This window comes from Megalobrama amblycephala, linkage group LG21, assembly GCF_018812025.1.
Source record: "Megalobrama amblycephala isolate DHTTF-2021 linkage group LG21, ASM1881202v1, whole genome shotgun sequence".
Lineage (NCBI taxonomy): Eukaryota > Metazoa > Chordata > Actinopteri > Cypriniformes > Xenocyprididae > Megalobrama > Megalobrama amblycephala.
Window position 1 is genome coordinate 10,627,144 of NC_063064.1, and position 12,037 is coordinate 10,639,180.

The following is a 12,037-nucleotide window of genomic DNA, read 5'->3' on the forward strand; positions in this document are numbered from 1 at the left end:
AATTTTGATGATTAGAGCGTACAGCTCATGAAAGTCCAAAATCCAGTATCTCAAAATATTAGAATATTTCCAAAGATCAATCAAAAAATGGATTTTCAAAACAGAAAAGTTTAAGTTCTTTAAAGTATGTTCATTTGTGCACTCAATACTTGGTTGGCAGCACATATTACAGCAAGTGACTTGCTCCTAGCACAAATTACAGCATCAGTGAAGTGTGGCATGGAAGTGATCAGCCTGTGGCACTGCTGAGGCACTATTGAGCCTTCAGATCATCTGTATATTGTTGGATCGACTGTTTCTCATCTTTCTCTTGAAAATATCCCATAGATTCAGGGGTCAGGCATGTTGGCTGGCCAATAAAACACAGTAATATCATGGTCAGCAAAACCACTTGGAAGTGGTTTTTGCACTGTGGGCAGGTGCTAAAGTCCTGCTGGAAAAGGAAATCAGCATCTCCATAAAGCTTGTCAGCAGATGGAAGCATAAAGTGCTCCAAAACCTCCGGGAAGATGGCTGCATTGACTTTGCACTTGATAAAACACAATGGACCAACACCAGCAGACGTCACGGCCCCCCAAATCATTACTAACTTCAGAAACTTCACACTAGACTTCAAGCAGCTTGGATTCTGTGCCTCTCCAGTCTTCCTTCAGACTCTGGAACCATGATTTCAACATGAAATGCAAAATTTACATTTATCTGAAAAGAGGACTTTCGACCACTGTTCACTGTCCAGTTCTTTTTCTCCTTAGCCCAGGTAAGATGCTTCTGACGTTTTTTCTGTTTCAGAAGTGGCTTGGTAGTCCTTTTCCTGAAGATGTCTGTATGTGGTGACTCTTGATGCGCTGACTCCAGCTTCATTCTGCTCATTGTGAAGCTCTCCCAAATGTTCGAATTGGCTTTACTTGACATTATTCTCAAGCTTGTGGTCATCCCTGTTGCTTGTGCACCTTTGCCTACCCAATTTCTTCCTTCTAGTCAACTTTGCATTTAATATGCTTTGATACATCACTCTGTAAACAGCCACCACATTCAGTAATGACCATCTGTGACTTACTCTCTTTGTGGAGGGTGTCAATGATTGTCTCCTGGACCATTGCCAAGTCAGCAGTCTTCCCCATTAGTGTGGTTTCAAAGAACAAGAGATACCCGGAATTTATACTCTAGGGATGGTCATTTAATGAAACTCAAATGTAAATATTCTAATATTTTGAGATACTGGATTTTGGATTTTCATTAGCTGTACGCTCTAATCAACAAATTAAAAAAAAAAAAAAAAAAAAAACTTTTTAAATGTTTTACTTTACATGTAGGGAATCTAGTATAAATGAAAGTTTCATTTTTTTTTTTTATAATTTACAATAAAAAAAAATTCACAATATTCTAATTATATGACCAGCACCTGTGTGTGTATATATATCTATATATATATATATATATATATATATATATATATATATATATATACATATATTTGGCCATGTGATATGGCTGTATATAAGCACGGCAGGCCGAGTGTAGTGTGCCGTAGGTAATCGCAGCATGCTGATATGCAGCAGTATCGCATGGCTAGTCGTGTGATATTGCATTACAGTTTGATGGCACAAATGTGTAAATACATAAGAAACAACAAAAGAGTGTCTTTAAAAACCTTCTTTTGTGCAAAACTACTTCCTTTTACCAAGGATTCAAATTTAAAGTTGACAGTTTAACAGTTCTGACCAAGCCTCTGTTACTAATTCTAAAACATCTCTTTAGAACTAGTAACAAAGGAACATTGAGTCGCTTCATTTAAGCTTATTGTATTATGTAGAATCGAGTATGATGGTATTATGAGAAAGAAATCTACTTAAATATGTAATAACTGCATCTGATATAGCATTCATTCTTCAGAACGATGTCCATATCCATTATAAGAAATCAGTTTGAATGTCTTCTAAGGAAAGCGATATCTTTGTCCTTTTAAAAGTTAAGGAGATTTCCCATTACAGTGCTAAAGCAGCTTCATTGTCTCATAAAAAAACAGTCTTTGCCGCCATTTAATGGTGTATTAATGTAACTTTCACTGAAGTTAAAATCACAATCATTAATGGACCCTTTCTCAATACCAAATATGGCATATTATTTATAAGAAATAGCCTCTCTAGTACAGGATTTAAGTTAAAAATAGCCCAAAAATAAAGTTATGAAACTTAATTTTCCCCTTAACCCAAATCGATTATATACCACAAATGAATTATATCTCATGTTTAACCATTATCTACATAAGAGCCAGAGGCAAATTCCCAAAAAAGAATTGGCCAAAATGAAGCTGTTCTCTGCGGGTACATGAGCACCAAACGGCCGCTGACGGCCTGGAGCTCACATCTGCGAAAGCGTCAAAACAAATAGTAAAATAGGTGCTGTGTTTATATATGAGTCACATATTTGAGATCTAAATAACTACATTCTCGTCTAAAAAAAAACTCTTAAAACTACATTCCGTGAACAATAACAGTAGTATTTGTAAAAATAATATGGTGGATTTGCTCGACCACCATGACAGTCGCCACAAGCGGAGTGATACAAACTGTTACAGTTCCAGTCCTGATACTGGGTGAATATCGCACGGCTCTCAGCCAATCAGATTCGAGAACCAGAAAGAACTGTTGTATAAATATATATAAAGTTACTTATAGTCAGTAGAATGTCTGTTGGGGACCATCAGAATAAAGTGTTAGCAAATGTCAAGCAGACAGACTACTAATACTCTAATGAGAGTTAGTTAACATGTAGGTGCTACGTAATTTAAAGTCAACAGAATGTCTAAAGGGCACCATCAATATAATGTGTTAACATATAATATATTAAAGTGTTATAAATATATACACTAGGACAATGGACTCCACAGTGTACTGTATATGACTATTGGCAGTTATTTTATTGGCTAACAAGACTATAGCCATTTCCACACAGCAAGTGGTCACGTTATAGTTTGGTGTTTAAAGTTGTGTTGAAGGTCTCAAAGAGATGTCCTGCTAAACATGAGAGACAGTCAACACCACAGAGAATTTAATGGCTGTCATGCTCAATAGCGAATCAAATAACCTTGTGTCAACACCCCTGCCACTGCACTGCAATATTAAGATTTAATTTACACAAAATTGGTTTCACACCAAAATATAATCTCATTAAGCAGGCAAATAAATTACATTCAGACAGCCTTGCATTCTTTGTGTTGTTGACTTTCAACTTGATATTTTTGAAGCATACTCAGAGGTCTAAGCACATGGGAGCACTTGTTTATTTTTTTTTTTCCCCCCTCTGTTCATCAATGTGTCAGACTACAGGTAGGGCTGGTTGATAGGAAGAGGAGTGTTCAGTCAATAACACGATTATTTTCTGCTGTTTGTCCTTACGAAATCACTCAGAGTTTAGGCTCTTTTGTACGGTTTAGCTGTTATTTTTATTTTATTATTTATTTATTTTTTGCATGTCTGTGCGAGCAAACGATAGTGGTAAAGGATTTGCATTTTTGAGCACAACTCTTGGCAGGTTAGTCGGAGCAGATGCATGTGCGTGAATGAAATTGGGGGGAAATTTTGTAAAGTGATTTGCGCTAAAGGTTTCTGAGCAGTTCTGAGCTAAATTACCAGGATTGCATTTGTCGGTCATTGGGATGTCAGATTTAAGCAGCCTTTCTTAACCCTTAAGGGACAGAGAGAGGAAGAGAAAAGAGAAAAAATAAATAAATAGTTCAGCCAAAAATTCAAATCATGCCATTATTTACTTAGCCTGATGCAGTTATTTTTTTTTTTTTTTTTTTTTTTGTCTGTGGAATACAAAAGGAGAAATGTTATGCATCTTTTTTTTTTATGTGACAAGGGTTGATAGTGTCTGTAAAGCTCAAAAAAAAAACAAAAAAAAACCTTAACTTGCAATGCAACTTGTGTGCAATATTCCAAGTCTTCTGAATTCTACAAAAGTTTTGTGTGATAAACAGACATAAATTTAAATTATTTTCTGATAATCTTCCCCCTGAATCAACAAAACTAATTTCAACTGAATAATGACTGTTTATTGTGTTTTTAAGCTGCTTTACAGCAGAATTTGATTCTGTTTGCATCACTGAATCGCTATTTTCCTGTTTATCACTGTAAAGCTGCTTTGAAACAATCTGTATTGTATGAAGTAGTGTTGTCAAAAGTACCAACTTCGGTACCTAGTCGGTACTGAAATTTAAAAAAAAATTGACGCTTTGAGCGCTGTTGAGTGGATTCGTAAACATCTCTGATTGGCCGTTGTTTTCACGGCTCATCGGATATGTCTGTGATAGGCTTCAATGATCAACGCTGCAAAAACGTTGTAAATAGTCATCAATTAATCTCTTCACTAAGCGCTTACACAGATACACACGGGAGCGTTTGAAAGCAGGCGTCTATCGTTAGACACCTGCTTTCAATCGCTCGCGCTCCCACTTTCAAAACGCTTTCAAATTCAAACACTTCCGTGTGCTTTCAAATGCTCCCACACGTTGATCATTGTAGCCAATCACAGGCATATCCGATGAGCGCGTCAACTTAATTGCCAATCAGAGATGTTTACGAATCCGCTCAACAGCGCTCAAAGCGTCACATTTTTACAATTTCAGTACCGATAGGTACCGAAGTCGGTACTTTTGACAACACTAGTATGAAGCGCTATATAAATAAAGGTGACTTGATTTGACTTTGTTGCATTGTGTCATCAAATGGATTACTTTTAAAGGGTTAGTTCACCCAAGACATCATTCACAGTAAAAACATAATTAAAGGGTTAATTCACGCAAAAACGAAAAATTTTGTCATGTAAGACCTTCATTCATCTTCGAAACACAAATTTAAAGATATTTTTGATAAAATCCGATGGTTCAGTGAGGCCTGCATTGACAGCAAGATGATTAACTCCCTGAGCGTCCGAAAACGCGTCGGCGCTTTTGCACCTCGGATTCTTTTCTTACCAGTTGCAGCAAAGAGACTTAAAATACTCCGTCAATGTTGCACATAGAGACATAAGTAGCTATATCACCATTGAAACTATAGGAATGTCTTCTTTTATTTGTGTACACTCAGAGTAAAAACACAAATGTTGTGCTTTTTGTAAAATAAAGAAAACTAAGATGGATGCGTGATCTCTCCTCTCCCTCTGAACGAAGTCCAATCTGATAGTTCTCAGAAAATGAACTGTAACTTAGTGAATACTAATGACAAAAAAAATGACACTTATGTCTAAAGAAATGTTGAAATGTCATGGTTTTATAATCGTGCAAGTCCAAATCGAAAACAAACATTCTGTGTTTATGTAATCTGTATGAAAAGAGAGCCATGTCAGAAGTCCGAGATTCAGCCTCATTATCCCGCTAATGCGGCCACGCCCACGGAGCCAGACGCAAATTCAGAGGCAATACATGTATACATCATCTCAATCGTGTATTTATTGTCTTGAAAAGTGTTTATCTTGGATGTTAAAGCCATGGTTAGCGATCTCTAGAAGACATGCCGTTAGTTCCTAGGTGAGTCACATGGTTGTTCTTCTTTATATGGAATTTGTGGGCCTAAAGGTGTACAGAGCGCCCTCCGGCTGCAAGTATGAATTGAAAACACAGTATCCAGCACTTCATAGTGATGACAATAAATATTGAATAAATATGACTCCTCTGTATAGAAAATTGACATAAACATGAGAATCCATCAATATTTCTCCAAAATGTGCATGCTTTTAAGCTAAAAGCCTACAGTATATGAAATGCCATAGAGGTAACATAATTGTGTCAGACACTTTGCATCACAGAAATACATTATATTTTAAAGTAATATAATAGAATACCATTATTTTAAATTGTAATAATATTTCGCAGTATTGCTGTTTTTTCTGCATGTTTGATTTACACCATGATTGCTTGAGACATGAATCAACAGAGGGTTTTTTTCACAGCCTACCTGACTGAAAGAGCCTCATTATTGTGCAAGTCATTTCAGGTCATTATTATGTGATTCTTTTGTCTTCTCAGGTGTAAATGGCCCATTATTCATGCAGATTCACGCCTCCATGCATACTGTGTTTCTTGACAAAAAGTGTTCTTACAAAATTTAAATCTCTCTATTGTTTTATATGAAGGAGTAGGCAGCATAATTTTTTACATAATTCTGAAGCAAAAACTCTAGTCTACAACCTCCAATACCCAGAAGTCTTGTGAACACAGATTTAATATACTATTTTTGGCCATTATTTCAGTGACTTAAGTGTTTTTGTTTTTTCAATAACCACAAATAAACATTATTCCTTCAAAAATACAAACATGTACATACATGTTCCTCACATATTATTGTAGCCTAGTTTGTGCTGAATACAGTGTAATGACACTTTTGTCATTTATATGTTTAGGGCATGTCAAAACTTCTCCAAGCCCAAATCAGCCTCAGACTCCAGAGGGTTAACACTTTCAGATGCCCAGAAAGCTACTAAAGACATATTTAAAACAGTTCATGTGACTACAGTGGTTCAACCTTAATGTTATGAAGCGACAAGAATACTTTTTGTGCACCACAACAAAACAATGACTTTATTCCACAATATCTAGTGATAGGTGATTTTAAAACACTGCTTCATGAAGCTTTGAAGCTTTACGAATCTTTTCTTTTTACGAATCTTTTTCTTTCGAATCAGTGAAATTTTGAAACACTTATGACATAATGAAGCCTCGTTTACTGAAATCACGTGACTTTCACGCTCCGAACCACTGATTCAAAACAAAAGATTCATAAATCTTCAAAGCTTCATGAAGCAGTGTTTTGAAATCAACCATCACTAGATATTGTTGAATAAGGTTGTTATTTTGTTTTTTTAACACACAAAAACTATTCTCGTCACGTTATAACATTAAAGTTGAACCACTGTAGTCACACAAACTGTTTTAAATATATCTTTTAGTACCTTTTGAATCAATGGAGGCCTCAATGAGCCATCAGATTTTATCAAAAATATCTTCATTTGTGTTCCGAAGATGAATGAAGGTCTTACGGATGTGGAACAACATGAGGGTGCGTAATTAATGACAGAATTTTCATTTTTGGGTGAATTAACCCTTTAATGATGTCTTTACTACCTTTCTAGGCTTGAAAGTGGTAGTTGCGTAGACTGTCAATGGAGGAACAGAAAGCTCTCAGATTTCATTAAAAATATCTTAATTTGTGTTCCTAAGATGAATGAAGGTCTTACGGGTTTGAACATGAGGGTGAGTAAATGACAGAATTTTTATTCTTGGGTGAACTAACATTTTGTTGAATCAAGAACTTGATCATTGAGTCAGAGAGTTAAAACTGAAAACCAAATTCTTAAAAAAAAATCATTATTTTTAAACTTAAACCTTTAAGCTATCATTTGGTTAGCATGTGGAGGGAAAAAAAAAAAGCTTCAAGAACGTTCTTTAAAATTCTCCTTTTGTATTCCACAACCAAATAAAGTAACTGCATTCAGGTTTAGAAAAAGTGTGAATAAATGCATAAAAAGACCACATTTTCTTTCTTTCTTTTCTTTTCTTTTTTTTTTTTTTTAGATGATTTTGAAAAATGATGAGAAACAAGAATTTCATTAGATGATAATCTAGTGAAAGGGGGAAGAATAACAAGCCCAGTTGGATTGTGTGAATAAAATGATCATCATTAGCAGACTTGTTCGTTGTGCGATTGGATCAAGGCAGATTAATGCAACGATAGCGATAGAGGCTGGCTATTTATACATTTCTTTTTGCTGAATAGAGCAGTGAAGATTTGTGGCATTACACATGCCAACGTGTGACAGCGGCAGAGCTTTACAACCCCAGAGGCTCCAAAACAAACAGTCAGACACAGCAAAAGCAAGTAAACACACCAGCTGAGATGCTGCCTCTCTCCTTCTAATCAGACAAGCGAGAAGTTCCGCTTTGATTTCCCATCATGTCCCTTTAAATGCTTTCTTTGCAGGTGTCCTGAATGTAGCTCCAAGGCCTCACTTTAAACACACAGTTTGTCAAAATTGCTTGTCATTTCTTGTGATCACATTGAGGTCAAAACTTTGACCACCACCAACTAACTCATGTCAGGTTTTGGTCCTGTTTCAATTTGACTTCTCTGTGTCATTTTGACAGAATTGTGAAAAAGTATGATACACGATCAGTATGATAAAATGGACCTTTTAAACATTGTGAATAACAGAGTTTATCCACTAAGATTTCTTTCTTCATTTTAAATATATGAATTAACTCACTAAATATTTGAAAGTGAACATATGCACATGCATTAAATCATCATTTACAAGTCCTTTTAAATAGTACTTTGACCACATAGTGATTGTTGTTATTTTGTAAAGGTTAGATATAATAAAATACAAACAATTCTCCAATTTTCAGCATCATTACTCCAGTCTTCAGTGTCACATGATCCTTTAGAAATCATAATGTGCTGATTTAAAGGTGCCCAAGAACGTTCTTTCACAAGATGTAATATAAGTCTAAGGTGTCTCCTGAATGTGTCTGTGAAGTTTCAGCTCAAAATCCCCATAGATGTTTTTAAATTAATTTTTTTAACTGCCTATTTTGGGCCATCATTAAAGGGTTACTTCAGGATTTAGCATTAAGCTTTGTATTAGTAGAATACCACTAGTATTTTCGAATTAGCGTGCTTTCCCCCTTCATATCAGCCCGAGATGAGAGATTTATGCAGTTTTATTCTGTAAAAAAGCCTCCGATGACGCAAAAATCGTCATTTTGCGTCATCGGAGGCTTTTTTGGCCAGAGGCTTAAAACTACAGCCAGTAATAGCAGGTAGTTCCGCATTTTTTCACCACGCCCATACATATGCGCTTTTGAGGTTACTCACGGGCATAGATCAAAGATTTTATCAAAAGTGGGTGTCAATTATATTTTTAAGCTTACAGTAATTAACTTTATTTTGTCTGCACTACATCAGTGGTTCATCTCGCAAATGTATCGGTCTCTGCAGTCATCTCAACCAATACAGCAACAGGCTTTTGTGGTAACGTTAGCATAAATAGATAAATAAACTCAGTTTTACAGAACAGAGGCTTTACTTTGATAACGGTCAACTTATATGCAACTTATATGTAATTGTCTATCTAACGTTACTTTGCTAAGTTTGCAGTTTTACTGCTACCTACAACACTAACAGTTACATATAGGCTACTGTGTTATCAGTCTAGTATCAGCGAGTCTTACCTCTAGGCGAATACGCTTAGTACCAGATGCCCAGGCTGTTCGTCCTCTGGGAAAGTGAATATCGATGGTATCGCGGTGTCCTTCAGAATGGTTCTCTTCATTGCAAGGATATTTGGTTCGTAGTCCTCGTGCTTGAAATGGAGACTACATATTCTGCGGTTTTTTAGGTTTTCTATAACGGTGTCATCTCCAAACTTCGGGTGTTTGATGGCCCGCAGCCACTGTTTACATCGCTCCAAATCTTTAACTTAATCGGAAAATGATGGAAACTTACTTGTCCTTTCCTGGTTTTGGGTGTACATCCAGGTACAAAGCAATGTAGCACAATTTCGCTGTAAATGTATGAACTAACTCACGATTTATTTGTTTGAATTTTCCAGAATGCCGCCTGTAACCGATAGGCGTGGTTTGGGCGTGGCCTCGCAAGGGCAGCAAAACAAGTGCATTCTGGGAGTTGTTGTCTTTCATCCACATTAGTCAAAAATACATTTTCTGCCTTTTCTCAGTCTAGAAAGCTCCAAATTCAAAAATAATTTCACATTTCTACTACATAAATGACCAATTTTAAATACACATTCATCTTTCCAGGGATGAAGTACCCCTTTAACAATGCACTGATTTACACTCGGTGCCGCCCCCTTAAATTACGTGCTCCCTGCCACACCAGCTGTTGACTATATTACAGCACATTTACAAAGTTCACACAGCTAATTTAACCCTCAAATGGATCTTTACAAGATGTTCGTCATGCATGCTGTATGCATGCTTCGAATTATATGAGTAAAGTATTTATTTGGATGTTAAGAAACAGTAAGAAACGATGGTAACTTTAACCACATTTAACAGTACATTAGCAACATGCTAACAAAACTTTTAGAAAGACAATTTACAAATATCAGTAAAAATATCAGGCTATCATGGATTATGTCAGTTATTATTGCTCCATCTGCCATTTTTCGCTGTTGTTCTTGCTTACCTAGTCTGATGATTCGGCTGTGTGCAGCTCCAGACGTTAACTGGCTGCCCTTGTCTAATGCCTTTTATAATGTTGGGAACATCATGGGCTGGCATTATGCAAATATTGGGGCGTACACCCCGACTGTTACGTAACAGTCGGTGTTATGTTGAGATTCGCCTGTTCGTCGGAGGTCGTTTAAACAAATGAGATTTATATAAGAAGGAGGAAACAATGGAGTTTGAGACTCACTGTATGTCTTTTCCATGTACTGAGCTCTTGTTATTTAACTATGCCAAGGTAAATTCAATTTTTGAATCAAGGGCAACTTTAATGATTAAGAAACAGTTCTTATTATTATTATCGGTGTTGAAAACAGATGTGCTGCTTAATATTTTTGTGGAAACCATTTTTTTATTTTCAGGATTCTTTGAGGAATAGAAAAAGAAAATCATTTACCATCACTTCTGATCAATTTAATGCATACTTGCTGAATAAAAGTGTTAATTTCTTTAAAAAAAAAATCTTAATAACCCTAAACTTTTGAATGGTAGTGTATTGTAGCAAACTTCATGACAACACACTGTCAGATAGGCTAATTTGTGTGAAATTGGGTAGGCTTTGCTCCTCAAGAATTTCAAAGATTTAAGGACTAAGGAAAGATGGTCATATCAGTTTTTTTTTTTTTTTTTTTTCTCTTCACAGTAGGACAGGAGTGGCTGATTCGAAGAGAAGTTTTCTCACAGATCTTCAAAGTCTTGAGATGGTACAGATGATTTCTAATGGAAGTTTTTCTTCTCTCTATCCTTTTAAGTTTTAATTTAAGACAGTTTCTCATTTGCATCAACTGCAGAGTTTGATTTATTGGAGAATTTCACAGGGAGTATCAGTGAAGTGCCAGGACTTCAGAGAACATGTGAGGACAGGGCTGAGAAAAGACAACACTGTTGCATCTTACCTCCATATTACACTTTCATGGGGTCTTTTTCTCTCTCTCTCTCTCTCTCTCTCTCTCTCTCTCTCTCTCTCTCTCTCTCTCTCTCAATAAGTCATGTTAAAATCTAAATGTAGAATTGAGAGAGTGAGTGATAAGTGAGATCAGTGGTTTCCACTGTTGACCTTGCTTCCTCAACTGTGATGTAGAGTATCAGATTAAAATGGTCCGTGTGGCATGTTTAATGTGCTGTGCTGATAAGCTGTATGGTAATGACAGTATGGTTGATGTAGCAGATAGGAAGTGCACTGTAATTTATTCTGCCCCATGTTTCCCTTATTCAGTCAGTGTAAGGCCAAAACAGGATCTGATGGAACAAACTGTAACTGGACTAATTACACATTCACGGAGGTATTATGTTAATTTAAAAAAAAAAAAACCAGCACAATTATTTTTTGTTTATAAAATTATATATATATATAACACTTAGTTCCTGTCCTTGATTCTGATTGGTCAGTAGCTGTGTTTTATTCACAATAAAACACGGCTATGACTGCTTCACCCAACGGTTCTGTGTATCACTACACAACACCCTTAGTAACCACTCTTAGCAATGTGACCTGTATGTTCTCAATTGATATTGTTCATTGAAGCTTACTGTATTATGTAGAAGAGTATTTTGTGAAAGAGATCGAGTGAGCGAGTTTATTACCTGCATTCAGATTTAGCATTTTCCTTCAGGTCAGTCCTATGTACATAATAAAGAATCTATTAAAATGTCCGATATATTATCTTGTCCTTTTAACATTTAAGGGGTTTTCCCATGACTGACAGCGCTAGTTAAAGCATTTGTCAGTTGCGTCTTGTTGCGTGTTCAGGCTTTTCAATGTAAAAGTCTTTGCTACTGACTGACACACTC